At 43.0% G+C, this 14,814-nt stretch overlaps 1 protein-coding gene across 3 annotated transcripts in view; it reads right to left on the reverse strand.

Moving 5' to 3' along the window:
- RAF1 (Raf-1 proto-oncogene, serine/threonine kinase) overlaps positions 1-14,575 on the reverse strand; it is a 71,576-nt gene extending 57,001 nt beyond the window's left edge. The window contains exon 1 of one of the 3 annotated variants that reach the window (XM_080995174.1): positions 14,417-14,575. The gene's annotated coding sequence lies outside the window, so the exon portion shown is untranslated. The remainder of the gene's footprint in view (positions 1-14,416) is intronic. The other 2 variants (XM_080995168.1, XM_080995162.1) reach the window with 2 other exon arrangements.
- Positions 14,576-14,814: the final 239 nt, after the last annotated feature.

The following is a 14,814-nucleotide window of genomic DNA, read 5'->3' on the forward strand; positions in this document are numbered from 1 at the left end:
TGGCTTACTATAATGATTTCTAAGTCACACAACTCAGTGTGGAAAGATCAACTCAGTGTGGAAAGATGCTGGGCAACGTGGAATATTTTCTGGTGATGCAAATCCTGTTGATGTAACTTTGGGGGCTGTGAAAAGCCACCATCACGCCTAAATACACTCAAATGGCATGGAAAGCAATGATGTCACATTCTGTGCATGGTATCATTTTCCACGGGAATAATGTTACAAAACTGGCCCACACCATGTGTCAACAGCATTGCAAAGGATGAAAACCACAAATGCTGACAGAAAATCAGCTGTTCCAAAAGATGAACACACCAGTTCATTTCTCTTTCTTTTTGAATGGGGAAATCAACATTGCGTGTTCCTTCATCTGAACATTCTTAGGTGTCACCCGAAATCTAGTAGAGCTTATTGATTTAAACATGGTGCAAAGCCTCGCATCATATGTCACATACACTAATGTCTTCTTACCTAAAATCTAGTCTCTAAGTAAGCAGTCTCAGCACCCTTGATAGTTAACGCACCCCTTTCCTCAATGTCCTCCTCACCACTGAAAGCAACAAAATAGTCACCAGTCTCCACATCAAACCCACTGATGCACACACCTACCTATACTGGCAATCCTGTCATCTTAAAACATATAAAGAAAAACACTGCCTACAGCCTGGCTCTCCGGATCAAACACATTTGCAACAACAAAAAATAAACCAGGATCAGAGAACTTAAGTAACAGTTTCTGCAAAGAGAAGCTTAAGGGTGCTACCCACTTACGCACATTTCACTTATGTGGGGGGCCCTGGAATGTACCCCCCTTAAGTGGGGAGTTGCCTGTATATGTTCATGAAGTCTGAACTGGTGGTAACTGCCCAGGAACAAGACCTTGGGGTCATAGTAATTATGTGATACTGGACCAGATGAGCTATTAGCCTGATCCAGCAGGTTTTTTATTATGTGCCTAGATGCAATTCCCACTCTCTTCAATGAGGCTTATTCTCAGGTAATTGTGCATAGAGGCTGCAGGCCTGCAGTCAACATCATAGCGAATAGCTCAGTGAAGATGTTGACCCAGTGTGAAAAAGACAAATTCCATGCAAGGGATAATTAACAAAGGGATTTAATATAAAACTGCTGCTATCACAATACTATTACATAACTCTGTGATGCAAGAGAACCTGGGAGTTGTGTATACACTTTTAGTCACCTCACCTCAAAAAGGCTACTTGCAGAGTTCAGGCAAGGGCAACGCAAGTGATCAAGGTGATGGAGCAACTTTAGTGTAAAGGAAACTGCTTCCCACAGCCACTGCGAGAACAGGATGATGGACTAGATAAGCCTTTGGCTCGATTGAGCAGGCTCTTGCGTTCCTTCCCATCTCTAAGAAAGCAGGAGTGGCAAGGAGCTACAGTGGTACCTGGGGTTAAGAACCTAATTCGTTCTGGAGGTCTGTTCTTAACATGAAACCATTCTTAACCTGAGGTACCACTTTAGCCAGTGGGGCCTCCCGCTGCTGCCGCACTGCCGCCACACAATTTCTGTTCTCATCCTGAAGCAAAGTTCTTAACCCGAGGTACTATTTCTGGGTTAGCGGAGTCTGTAACCTGAAGTGTATGCAACCTGAAGCGTCTGTAACCCGAGGTACCACTGTATAACCAATGGACAATAATTCATTTCCAAGGGCTTTAGTGCAGGCAAAATATTTCTTTCTGAAAGGATATTGATTTGTTAAAAGCAAAAAAAATGTTTACTGATCTGATTAGGCTTCTAATCCTGCACACATTTATTTGAGTTCTGTGGGACTTACTTGTGAGTAAAGATGAATAAATAATATTCATGTGGAGGCAACGGGACAGTAATTGAAGGAAGGGTTCTCCCCAGATATAATGACCTCTAACTTTACATTAAAAGCATACATGCAACCAAATTTCCAAAATCCAGCTCAGAGTTTTATGTACTCTATTGGTTTAAAAATGTGGATACGGATAAGGGCAAGTCAGGCGGGGGGGGGGGGATAATATATGGGAGAGCGCCAAGCATCTGTGTTGAAGAGGATCAAAGGCTGAGGCTGTCTGAGACTTTAGTAGACACAGCTCACACTTTTGAAACCTTTTTTTGCACAACCCTGAGGGCTAGAAACTCACTGATGTTGAAGAAATTAAAGCAGAGGTGCAATGCAGTGATGGAACCCCTGGGCAGCTGGCTCTATCAGCTACCTTGTTAATGTGGCTATGGCCATAATCATATGTCAGGGATGTGTATACCTGTGAAGAGATCCAAGATTTAGAACCTCAAAGCCAAAGTGAGAGCATTTGGGTCAAAATTAAGGGAGAGAAGAATAACAGTGACCTCATTGTGGGAGTTTACTATAGATCCCCAAGCCAAACGGAGGACATAGATGATGCCTTCCTGGAACAGATGGCCAAGCATGCAAAAGGAAGGGAGATAGTAGTAATGGGGGACTTCAATTACCCGGATATTTGTTGGATGTCAAACTCAGCCAAGAGCATAAGGTCAAACAGATTCCTCACTGGCCTTGCAGACAACTTCATTGTCCAGAAAGTGGGAGAAGCAACAAGAGGAACAGCCATTTTAGATCTGGTCCTAACCAATGTTGATGACCTGGTTAGTGGGGTAGAAGTGGAAGGATCATTAGGCGCGAGTGATCATGCTCTTCTGAAGTTTACTATACAGTGGAAAGGAGCAGCCAAGCATACTAGGACTCAATTTCTTGACTTTAAGAAAGCCGACTTCATAAAACTTAGGGAAGTGCTGGGTGAGATCCCATGGACAGTAATACTAAAAGGAAAGTGAGTTCATGATGGCTGGGAGTTTGTTAAGAGGGAGATACTAAAAGCACAACGTCAGGCAATACCAATGAGACGGAAACATGGAAGGTGCCTAAAGAAGCCAGGGTGGCTATCTAAAGAACTTTTAACTGAGTTAAGATTAAAAAAGGATGTGTACAAAAAATGGAAAAGGGGGGAAACCACCAAAGAGGAATTCAAACAAATAGCCAGCACGTGTAGACACAAAGTCAGAAAAGCTAAAGCACAGAATGAACTCAGGCTTGCTAGAGAGGTTAAAAGCAACAAAAAAGGCTTTTATGGGTATGTCCGTAGCAAAAGGAAGAACAAAGAAACAGTGGGGTCACTCAGAGGAGAAGATGGTGAAATGCAAACAGGGGACACAGAAAGGGCTGAACTCCTCAATGCCTTCTTTGCCTCAGTCTTCTCCGATAAAGAAAACAATGCCCGACCTGAAGAATTTGGAGCAAATGATTCAGCAGAGGAAACACAGCCCAGAATAACTAAGGAGATAGTACAAGAATACTTGGCTAGTTTAGATGTATTCAAGTCTCCAGGGCCAGATGAACTGCATCCAAGAGTATTAAAAGAACTGGCAGATGTGATCTCAGAACCACTGGCAGTCATCTTTGAGAATTCCTGGAGAACAGGCGAAGTCCCGGCAGACTGGAGGAGGGCAAATGTTGTCCCTATTTTCAAAAAGGGGAAAAGAGAGGACCCAAATAATTACCGCCCAGTCAGTCTGACATCAATACCAGGGAAGATTCTGGAGCAGATCATTAAGCAAACAGTCTGTGAGCACCTAGAAAGGAATGCTGTGATCACCAATAGTCAGCATGGATTTCTGAAAAATAAGTCATGTCAGACTAACCTGATCTCGTTTTTTGACAGAATTACAAGCCTGGTAGGTGAAGGGAACGCAGTGGATGTAGCCTACCTTGATTTCAGCAAGGCATTTGACAAGGTGCCCCATGATATTCTTGTAAAGAAGCTGGTAAAATGCGGTCTTGACTATGCTACCACTCAGTGGATTTGTAACTGGCTGACTGACCGAACCCAGAGGGTGCTCATCAATGGTTCCTCTTCATCCTGGAGAAGAGTGACTAGTGGGGTGCCACAGGGTTCTGTCTTGGGCCCGGTCTTATTCAACATCTTTATCAACGACTTGGATGATGGACTCAAGGGCATCCTTATCAAATTTGCAGATGACACCAAACTGGGAGGGGTGGCTAACACCCCAGAGGACAGGATCACACTTCAAAACGACCTTGACAGATTATAGAACTGGGCCAAAACAAACAAGACGAATTTTAACAGGGAGAAATGTAAAGTATTGCACTTGGGCAAAAAAAATGAGAGGCACAAATACAAGATGGGGGACACCTGGCTTGAGAGCAGTACATGTGAAAAGGATCTAGGAGTCTTGGTTGACCACAAACTTGACATGAGCCAACAGTGTGACGCGGCAGCTAAAAAAGCCAATGCAATTCTGGGCTGCATCAATAGGAGTATAGCATCTAGATCAAGGGAAGTAATAGTGCCACTGTATTCTGCTCTGGTCAGACCTCACCTGGAGTACTGTGTCCAGTTCTGGGCACCACAGTTCAAGAAGGACACTGACAAACTGGAACGTGTCCAGAGGAGGGCAACCAAAATGGTCAAAGGCCTGGAAACGATGCCTTATGAGGAACGGCTAAGGGAGCTGGGCATGTTTAGCCTGGAGAAGAGGAGGTTAAGGGGTGATATGATAGCCATGTTCAAATATATAAAAGGATGTCACATAGAGGAGGGAGAAAGGTTGTTTTCTGCTGCTCCAGAGAAGCGGACACGGAGCAATGGATCCAAACTACAAGAAAGAAGATTCCACCTAAACATTAGGAAGAACTTCCTGACAGTAAGAGCTGTTCGACAGTGGAATTTGCTGCCAAGGAGTGTGGTGGAGTCTCCTTCTTTGGAGGTCTTTAAGCAGAGGCTTGACAACCATATGTCAGGAGTGCTCTGATGGTGTTTCCTGCTTGGCAGGGGGTTGAACTCGATGGCCCTTGTGGTCTCTTCCAACTCTATGATTCTATGATTCTATCTGGAACATACTTTATACAACAGGAAGAAAATGAATGGAATCTGATTGATCACAACCCAGCTTCATTTCAACTGCATGCATCATTCTCAGGCACCATCTTCCTCTGAAATGCCTGGTTGCAATTTATTTTACCAGGTTAAAAATGCAAAGATATTATTCTTACAACCTCTCATATTACCATATTGTGCAATTTATCTTTCCAACAACCAGCACTGTTATTCCCATTTTACAAATGGGAAGCTGTGGCTTGAGAATAATAACTTGCACCAGGAGGACTATCCAATGATCTTGGTAGAGAAGGCATTAGAACTGTTACTCTCAGATTCAATCATCTCTACCCTGAATGGCACTGGCAAAAAAGTCTTGTGATGTAATAATCTTGCCTCAGCCAATGAAATCATAAGGCCATGGTTACAGCTGGCTTCACTTATAGTACATGCTTACCATGGGAAGATATTAACTCAGAGAAATACTAGTCATTTATCATACCTAAAGCTATTCTGAAATATTCTTCTAATAATGACACTTATCAGAGGCAAAAATGAATAAATATCTCAGGTGTGTTGTTTTCAAAAATTGTAGGAGGGGGGTATAACAAAAACTTAATGATTTTACTGAAAATACCTTCACATCTTCAGGTGTTTTTAATATGTTCTCCACCCAAAGCAGAGCATGTATTTTATTCATCCTCAGGTTGAAACCTAGCAGATCTTCACACAGTATTTTAGTTATGTGAAATATGCTTCAGAGTGAGTTATCTTGGTATTGCATCTGAAAGCAACAGCCACCGGTGAGCAATCCCAATAGCTCGTAATGAAGTCTGTTTACATATGTAATCTCACAATTTCATCTGAAACATACATACAAAAGCTTCCTCTGTAACCCATCTGAAAATAATTGCACATAGCACAATGTTAGACTAATCAACTTTGCATCTGAAAACAAGTGTAAACAAATTTTGATACCTGCAGACTGTATATGACTAATCACTATTTCTGAAGGAGATAAATGATAACAGAACTGCCATTCGCCCAGCTCATGAGCACATTTCACATTGTGTCTAAAAATAATTGTCTTGTTTGCCATTACCCCCAAGCATTGCAAGTTTTATACTGGCAAAAACAAACGAAGAAGAGAAAAACCTCAAAGACAGTCATCTAGTCCAGACATGTCCAACAGGTAGATCGCTGGGTGTTCCTAGTAGATCTCTGGCCCCTCAACATCCTTGATCTAGTCCAACTCCCTACACTGCTGAAATCTCAGCTATATCATACATGGCAGATGGCCATCCAACCACTGCTAGGAAGGAGAGTCCAATCCCTCTCTTGGGAGTTTGTTCCCCTGTCAAACGGCTCTTACTATGACTGTTTAAAGTAACAGCATAGTGTTTTAAATGTATGGTGTGATTGTTGCTTGGGTCTTTGATAAAAGTGCACCTGAGCACACAGGACAGCAGTAGGCCCATGTACTCAAATATGGTTCTGCTCCATTCACACACAAAGCAGGAAAGAGTGAAAGGTGTGATCTCATAGAATCATAGAACTGTAGAGATAGCAGGGACTGGAGGGACATCTAGTCCAACCCCTGCAATGCAGGAATCTCAATTAAAGCATCCATGACAGGTGGCCACACACCTGTTGATTTAAAGTGCAAAAGGACTGCACAGGTTCTGGGAGGTACTAACCCTTCCTTGTTTTTCTTTCAACCAGGCTCACCTCCAGAGCCCAGCTCTGAGAAAGCTTACAGAAGGGGAACTGACTGCATGCAGGGGGGGTGAGAGAAGGTTCAGCAAAACACACACACACACACACACACACACACACACACACACCTTTTCTGGTTTAAATCACACTCTACCACACCCTGTGTTACATGTGATAGGGGCAGGTCCACATCTGTCATCATCCACATGGCTTGACCTTTAGTACTGTATAAAGGCTCTCCTCCTATTTTTCTATAGTTTGCTCCTACTCATTTCTCTATGTCAGCCCTTTTCTGATCTCTCCTCCACTGGCTCGCTCATTCACACCTTCTGCCATGCTTCTCCCTAGGCAGTTGCAGCAACTTAGCCACCAGGCTTCTTCTCCTTGTTTTAAAACCTACTTCTTCTGCAAAGCCTTTTCTTTTACCATTATTATCTCATCTCTTTATGCAATGTTTGGAAGATGGGTTAAAATCAGCAGCAGGGTCCAATGAGACAAGGCAGGAGATCTGTGATTGGATTTTCTGCATTGAAAAAACAAAGCCCAAACTGGGCCTTGGTTCTGGTGCCATGTGAAGGCCTTTCCATCACTGGTCCCTGAAGGTGCTACCTGCTCTACAGGGGAAACAGCATCTTCAGGATAGGAAAGAAATGGATTTAGATTGGTGAAAGGGACCAGAGCACAATACCCAATATTCCACCCACCTCCAGCTATTTGTGGTGTGCAGAAGACCACATCTAGTTTGACCCTCGCCCTTTCTTGACCCAACTCTGACCCGCTGGAAACAGCACACTAAACCACTGGTAGATTAACAGAAGACAGACAAATGTAAACATGTTTGTATGCAACACATAACCTGGATGTGAGAAAGCAGAGGAAAGTGAGTGGAATAAGCAAAGGCCTTGTTCACATGGCACATTAAACCACAGGTACAAACATGGTTTTGTGTGAACATGCAGCCTGCTTCTTCATGCTGCTGAAAAGTTCTCACTCTGCTCCCTCCCCTACTTCCGCCCAAGAAACAAGCGTGGCTTGACTTGATTTCCAAACCCAGGCCTGTGGTTTGTTTCTCCCCCCTCAAAAGACCTTGAGCAATAACCAAGGTTTGTTCTTAGCTTATTACTCAAGGTTTGTTTAGAGAGAAATAAACCCCAAGCACAGGTTCAGTTGTTATCATGACAAGTCAGACTCTGGCTTGCTCCCTGGTGGTGTAGCAGCAGTAAAAGCTGGGGGGAGCACCAGCAGAACTTTTCAGGAACATGCATCCGAATGCTGCACATTCACACTAAACCATTGCTTGTTTTCAACAATAGTTTAATGTGCCATGCAAACAAGGCCTCTCCTTACTGCATTCCCTTTCCTCCTCTTTCTCAGGCCCAAATTATATGTTACATGAAAACATGTTTACATTTGCTACAAGGTGCTACGAGACTCTTTTTGTTGTTTTTGCTGCAACACTAACACAGTTGTCCTTCTGGAAATTGAGACACGTTTAGGAGTGGTTTAGCCCTTACTGGGTCCTGTCCCCAAGAAACGAGATATTTCCTTTGACAATCACCATCAAGGATGCTTTGTTTTGGAGATCCAGCAACTGACTTCATGAATCTTTTCAAAAGCAAAGGTTTGTGCTACTACATGCTCCCTGCTCCTAGTACTGGGATGCAGTCACCTATTTACAGTATTTATAATCATGATTGCACTATCCTTACACCAACAGAGCAATGAAAAACTAACAAGATACGATTGGATGGAACATGAAATCACCAATATGGGGCAGGGTGAGGTGGGATGATGCAAAAACTGGGGTTGTGGTAGGGTTGCCAGTTGTGCAACTGCCATTGTGACTTGATCTACTACAGACATTAGCAGGTGATATAACACTTCTCCTCTTGATTGTGTGAAGTAGGAGGCTGTAGAGAATGTTAGTATATTTGATTTGAGGGAGGGTACTTATTTAACTTACTTAGAAAAGCCTATACCTGTGCCTCAAAAGTTTACAAAGCGCAGAGTCTTGCCTTAAGAATAAGGCTTAGAACTTGAATGATGATGGAATACCTTCCAATTCTAAAATTAGATATGCTAATGGTTGCACCTAATTTGCACAGTAAGTGATGGGCAGGGTTTTTAAATTTCATTTAAAGCACAATCCTGTGATTGTTTACTTGTAAGTAAGTCCCACGGAGCTCAAGGAGGCCAGCACCCAGGTCCAGTGGCTATAGGATTGTATGCAGCCTTAAACCTTTAAAACAGGGTCACTGGCTTCTTTTTGTCCCTTCTTGTATGGTTTTAACAACAGCCTAAGACAGAGGCTGTGCACACATTACTAGCTTACAATGCAGCTTGCTTGTTTTTTATCTAAAATTTTTATCAAAGCTGGTTTGGGGAAAATGCATGAAAACACAGTATTTCATAAGAAACAACAGGACAGATAAAAGACAGATACAGATTGTGGTAAAGTCATGTATATACTGCTTCACAAGCCAGTGGTGGGACACACATTGGATGCAGAGTAAACAGGAGTGAGTAAACAGCCACAGACATCCAACTAGTGAAGCTTTTCCCATCACTTTGTCTTCATGCCAGACCACACACATTTGGTATGCAAGCAAAATTGTCTCTCACTCTTTTATCGTTTTTAAAAGAATTATTTGTGCTTTGTTATACTGTTGGGCAGTGTTGTTGTTGTTTTTAAAGTGTTTATTGCAAGCCACCTGGACAATACAAAATGTTAAAAACCTGGAATATAGGTTAGCCATAATGTTTTCTTTGCACTGCAGTACTAATTAACTGCAAAGGAGACAATCTGCCACGTAAGGAGAAGACAAGACAGAGAGACAGACCTGCACGTACCACAGCTCAGAAAAACCACACTCACATTCCATAAAACCTGTAGTGGCTGCAAATGCCTTGCCACTACAAGTACAGTACTCTAGATCCACCTCTAAATGTACCATTCCTCTTAAATGTACCAACCTTGTAGCTCTTTTTTTCCAATGCAGCTTGAGTTTATTATGCTGACTCAAGCGAGAAAAGGCTAAACTGTGTTTTGCTTTCCCCAGATGCAGTAGCAACTAAACATCTGCTGCCTCAGTCGAATCTAAAAAAATGTTTCTGTCATTTCAAAACCAAAGCTCTGCGCAGAACACGTTTACAGCTCTCACTGCCCCTCCTGTTTCTTCTCCTGGAATTTGCAACACAGCCCAACTTCCCAGAATGCCGTTCAGCTGGTTTCAGTGCAGCTGATCATAATGACCTGATCCAATTATGCTGCATTTCTTTCCTTTTTGAATGCCTTAACTAACCTGTAATTTTTCCTCTCACATGCCCAAAGCTAGATGAAGCGGCCGATACACCCAAAGAATTCCTAACCTACCACTGTGGACTAGATTGGGGAGTTGACATCACCTAAAATGACTACCGGAGGGCTGTAACTAGGCTTCAGATTTAGGTTAAACAAGGCTATTCAGGTCATAAGAGAATACGGACATACAAGGTTGCCTGCCCATTAATGTACTGACACTGTAAATCAGTATTTCTCAGTCTAACCACTTAAGGTCCTGGAATGTCTGCAAGAAAAGATCTCATCAATTTTAAAATGTAGCTGCAGAGGCTTAAGAGGTACTTAATGGATTTTAATGCAGTACTTCAAATAATGACTTATTGGGCTCAATGAACAGTAAACATAAGATGAGAAATTACATACTGGGCAACTTAATGTAAATTAGTTTCCATGCAGAGCCTGAGCCCAATCACAAGTCTGAGCTTGAGTTATCTCCTCCACCAGGACTGGGGAACTTTTTTTTTTGGCTCAGCGGGCTGTATCCTCATCTGTTCCCACCCCTGAGGGCCAACTTTGGCAACCCACCTGTCAGTCACCTCACATCATTTTGACATCAGATGAAGGCTTGAAGTCACCTCTCACCAGCTCATGTGCAGCCAATCCAGTTTCATCTCTATGATGTCAGGTGGGCATGGTTTAAGGAAAACTGCCTCACAGGCCCAAGTGGGACCTGTGCTGGGACAGACTGGGCTCATTAGCCTGCTGATGTCAGTGGACATTCAGTGAATATGGTTAGAATTATAGTCCAAGTATAGGGTAGTCAACTTGGTGCACTCCAGACACTGCTGGACTCCAGCTCCCATCAGCCCCAATCACTGGTTATGCCGGCTGGGGCTGATGAGAGTTGGAGTCTGACAACATCTGGAGGTCATCATGTTGACTAGGCCTGCCCTAGGGTATGATTCACATCCCTTGGCACCTACCCAAATGAACAGTTAATTTACTGACAATTAACCTTCACTGAAATTACTTTTCATTTATCATCTTGAGACCATCAAAACAAACATCCATGTAGTCCAGCATTGAATTTTAACAGAACCCTACTTTACCTTTACCTTTTTTTCTTTTTCTTTTATCTTTCAACAAAATCCGGCAGATGCTTTTGACAAATCCCTTGCATCTGGATCTTAGATATAAACTATCTCTGAACATAGAGGCTTCATTTAACTATCATGGATAATACCCATTGATATATTTCTCTTTCATAAATTAGGGAAATCCCCTAAAGCAAGGTTGGGGAACATTTTCCAGCCTGAGGGCCACATTAATTTCTGGGCAACTTTCCAAGGGCCAGTAGTGGGTGGGGCCAAGGGCAAAAGTGGGAGAGGCAATTAATGCAATTTTTACCTTTGTAATTTCTAGACACACCCTCTCTAACCTCCATCCAGACAAGCAAGAGGTATTATTGGAGTTCAAGGGTTAATTTCACAGTGTGAATCAGGGCTGTGTTCTCGCCCCAACTCTTTTTAGCACATTCTTTTCCCGTTGTTCTCACATGGCTTCAGCTTGACTAGAGATGATGTGTACCTCCATTCAAAGAGTGACAGGGGTCTGTTAAGCCTAGCACGTCTCCATGCCAGGACGAAAGTGTGGCAGTTCCTTATCCATGAGATGTTTTTTTGCAGATGACGCAGCCTTGACAGTACATTCCAAGGAAGCTCTACAGAGACTCATCAACCATTTTGCCCAAGCTTGCAGGAAGTTCAGCTTTACCACCAGCCTGACGAAGACCAATGTCCTGGGTCAGGACCAACACACCATGCATCAGCATTAGTGGCCACACATTTGCGGTGGTAGACGATTTTGTCTACCTGGACTCCACCATAACTAGCAACCTTTCAATTGACCCTGAACTTGACAAGTGTATTGCTAAGGCAGCTACAGCAATGGCTCGCCTCTCCAAAAGGGTATGGGAGAATGTGATGCTAATGACCAATACCAAGATGAAGGACTACCAGGCTTGTGTGTTGAGCATACTGCTTTATGGAAGTGAGTTGTGGGCAATTTACACATGCCAGGAGTGACATCTCAATGTCTTCCATATGCACTGCATCAGGAAAACTTTTGGCTTCATACAGCAAGATAGGGACTCAAACAAAGATGTGCTCTTCTGAAATATGCTCTGAGTCCTGTAGTGATTTCATGCTCTTTATTGCAGCTTGTAAAACAGTGATTGAATTGCCCCCCAAACCTCAGGCTTTTATATACAATGAGTCCCATCTGATTGGCTGATTCTGCTTCCCTCCTGGAGCCTGATTGGTCTTTTCCTGCAAGCCAATCAGTTGTTGCATTCTAGGATCCTACTTGCGTATTGTTCTAGGATCCAAGCTTAGTACATAACATCTTCCAAGTCCACATTCCCAATATGTTCACACTCCTGTCTGTGACATCTACACTGGCTTCATCATGTCCACAGAATGGAAGATGGCAGGATGCCCAAGGATGTGCTTTATGGGGAGCTGGCTTCAGGCACCAGGCCCATCGGAAGACCTACTCTGTGTTTTAAAGATGTCTGTGAAGGCTTGCAACATTAACCCCACCATGTGGGAATCCCTTGCAAACAATCGCAGTGCCTGGAGACAGACAGACAGGTCATGTATCCACAGGAGTGACCAGAAGAGAAATGACCGTTGGGAGGAGCACAGAGAGAGAAGAAACACCATGGTGCATTTGTAACAGCAAAACTGGATGCCTTCATCTGCCATAGCTGCCATAAAATCTGTTTCTCCTGTACTGGTCTCTACTGCCACAGCAGGAGCTGTAACTCTCCAATGGTTTGCCTTTACCACTGAAGGCACAAAGGTTTATTCTAGTCAGACAATAACAACTGGGGTACAAATCAGGGCCATTGAGGAGTATGGCCTAGGAAGGCGGGTAGTGGCTTGGGGATTGTTCCAAAGGCCAGATAGAGAAGCCTGGTGAGGTGCATTCAGCTCCCAGTCTTGAGATTCCCCACTCCTGCATCAAAGTGATATGAGCCATTGGCCAACAACACATCATAGTCTGTACAGGAATACTGCGTTAGATACAGACCTTGTTCCAACCAGTTGTAACTTGTGAAGTGGTTCTTAATTTAGGCTACCAAAGACTGCACATGTGCCTGGCTACAGTATAAACAGTGGAATGAATTGCCTATGATATGAGAGGTGCCCAGGGTGTTTCATACTAGCACAGACCTACTTACATTGGTATGCTGGCAATGCAATCAAGGTATGAAATGAATCTAACTCCACCACCCTGTTAACATACCTGTGTCAATCCCATGCACAAGCTCTCTGCACTCAGGTGAGAAATCGATACTCTCGCTCCCATACGACACAAACCATAATGATGGAGGAATAAACTGGAGTACTGATTTCAGGATTACGATTTCCAGGCAATATAAAGCAACAACAATAACGAACGTGGTGGTTTCTCGAGGAGGAGCCTTCTGCAATGAGAACTGAACATATGAAGGCTGCTTTACATGGAGGTCCACACTAAATGTGATGGTGGCAGATCCATGTGTTATCCACACACATGTTATTGCCACCTATGGCTTATTTAGCACTCTGCAGAAAGGCTCCCCCAAGGAGATTTCAGATCTGATGCTAGACTAGTTGGGAGAAAATCACTCTGGGGACAGATGGCTGCAAAGATTCCAGAGTTTTCACCAGACTTTTTAATCTCTAAGTCAGGCCTCCATTATGAACTGCCTGCATTATGGGGAGGGCCATAGCTCAGTGGTAGAGCACACACTTTGCATGGAAAAGGTCTCTGCTGATGAAAATAATGAACTCTGCACATGGTCAGACAAACTTCATAAATGCCAGGGCTAATCACATAAGTTCAAATTCAATTCTGTTGATAAAAGACAATTGTTTTGCATCAAGTGATTCTTGTTTGACATAGTAATTTGTAACAACAAAGCTATAAAAAGCTGAAGAACGCTTTCCCCTCCTTCATCATGTACATTCCTGCAAGTGTAAATGTTATGCTCTAAATATTAGGGATGCATGAAATGTAAGAGCCAATCTAATTATCCTGCATGAAAAAGATTCCTCCTCCAGAGGAACAACTCAGCAGTTGAGCCTCTCAGAAGAAGTTGATAGAAGCCCTGGTTTAGGGGAGAAGGACAGTGACAAAAGAAATGGTTCAAATAAATAACACACCCAATTCCTGGTGGTTATGACAGCATAAGCATCACACTGGGGGGAAATGTGAATTCCACCAATATTTAAATATGACTGATTTCCCTCCACCCCCGAAAAGACTAAAACCTAATACATTGCACAATGGTGACATAATGTGTTACACAAACATAGCTACATAGTCGTTTTCAGACTTGTTTAATTCAGAGCTAATTATCCACAGCAATAACCCCTGGCATGTAGTGTTGATAGATTCTAGACAAAATTTACCTTTTGCTTTTCACAACCCCAGAAAAGAAAATCCAAAACTATACAAATCTGGGAATGTTTATGAAAACAACTGCTCTACTGAGACTTACCAACGGTAGTCTTGAGAGCCTATTTTCTCTTGATGGAGAACTAATAGGAACAGCTTCTTAAGACGGCATTCCACTTGCTTTGAAATCTAACAAACTAGCTCAAGAGAATAGGCAGATTTGAAAACAAGGTGCAGCTGATGTTGTCTCTAAGCAGGAGGATGGGAGGAAAGGCCCAAGATTGACAGCTCAATTTGCCTTTCCCAGCTCCCCATGCAGATTAGTTGGGAGACACTCAAGCAGATCACATGGCTGGTACAAACTAAAAAGGCAGTAAAGCCACAGCATCAATTTAAATACCATCCAAGGTATTCAGATTTTCTCTCTGGAGCTGCTGCATGTCTTTCACAATCCCTCCTGCAATTCTTTCCTCCTCCCTACTTGCCCCCCTCAATTTTAAA

Source organism: Podarcis pityusensis (genome assembly GCF_964106645.2).
Source record: "Podarcis pityusensis genome assembly, chromosome: 2".
NCBI lineage: Eukaryota > Metazoa > Chordata > Lepidosauria > Squamata > Lacertidae > Podarcis > Podarcis pityusensis.